At 32.5% G+C, this 1,349-nt stretch overlaps 1 non-coding gene across 1 annotated transcript; it reads right to left on the reverse strand.

The window, feature by feature from the left end:
- Positions 1-283: 283 nt before the first annotated feature.
- Positions 284-389, reverse strand: LOC123850305 (U6 spliceosomal RNA). The gene has a single exon (XR_006792272.1). It is a non-coding gene; the product is annotated as a U6 spliceosomal RNA (small nuclear RNA).
- Between the last annotated feature and the right edge of the window lie 960 nt (positions 390-1,349).

Here is a 1,349-nt window from a genome sequence, read left to right on the forward strand (position 1 = left end):
AGGAAAAAAACAAAAGAAGGAATATAAACAAACAGGTGAACAGAGCAATACACTATATCCTGAGTGTATTTTGGTTGGTTTGTTAAAGAAACTACATCTCAAAATTGTAAAGAAAGAAAAACATACACATATACAAAAATGAAATTAAATACAGTGAAAGGATAGAATGTAACCGTAAAATTGAAAATTGAAAAAGATTTTTAAAAGAGCTGATGAAATTAGAAATTGGTTGAAAAGGAAAGAGAAAAAAATTAAAACTGAAAGACTAAAGAATTGTGGAGAAAAAAATATGGAATGCTTCATGAATTGGCATATGTCATCCTTGCACAGGGGCCATGCTAATCTCTGTATTGTTCTAATTTTAGTACATGTGCTGCCAAAGCGAGCATAGAAGTTAAGTTCTTATTACAGTTTTATTTACTTTTTTTTTTTTTTTAAGTTATATGGAGGTTTTTTATTAAGGTCCTACTGGGTAGTTGGTTTGGGTGCTTACCACATTATAAAAAGTAATTAACTTATTAACTAAAAAATGTGAGCCATGCCTAGATGAATAATGAGACTGCATGATGAACAAGGATTATGATGAATCCAATCATATGTTCTTGAGATAGTCCTTTCATCATCATCATCATCATCATCATCATCATCATAAAAGGAGGCCTTTGGTGTTCTGATTTGACTCAAAGATACAGCCTGGACTAGGCAGAAGAGAGTGGATAGGTAGCACTTCTGTTTATTACCCTATTATTTTCTTAAGCATGGTTTTTGATTGGAGATGGATCTTAGATGATTCAGTTTTATATTTGTTGGTGGGATCTTGGAGCTCAGGCAACATAATGTAGCACTGATTAAGTCCACTGGCTATTGGTCAATTCTCTGGGTTGCATCACAGCTCAGCCACTTACCATCTGTATGATCTTGTGCAAGTTACTTAATCTCTTGTCTGAGTTTGCTCATCTGTGGGAGTGATAGTCTCTTTCTCAAAAGATAATACTTATCTCAAAAATTGCCTCGAAAATAAATAAGATAATATACTGAAAGATGTCTGGCACATAGTAATTACTCACTAAATATTAATTGTTATTGCTAATACTAGTAGTATTCTATATTGCTGATGAAAAGCAAAACTACTGTTTTGGAAATAAAATTAACAAATGATAAGACTTATACCATTATTGAAATGTACCAGAGAAAGTGATACCAATTTTCCAAAGCCATTGTTAAAAAAACCCTCTATAATATTCTCATAGGGCATGTCATTACTAAAATAGTGGTCTCTTGATGTGTTTATAAGTGTGTCTTGGCATAATTCAAAATATGACTGACACAAACAGGGCACAGTGCTCTGT

The sequence above is a fragment of the Mirounga angustirostris genome, unplaced genomic scaffold (genome assembly GCF_029215605.1).
Source record: "Mirounga angustirostris isolate CCGP_5_RB_7025 unplaced genomic scaffold, mMirAng1.0.hap1 SCAF_15, whole genome shotgun sequence".
Lineage (NCBI taxonomy): Eukaryota > Metazoa > Chordata > Mammalia > Carnivora > Phocidae > Mirounga > Mirounga angustirostris.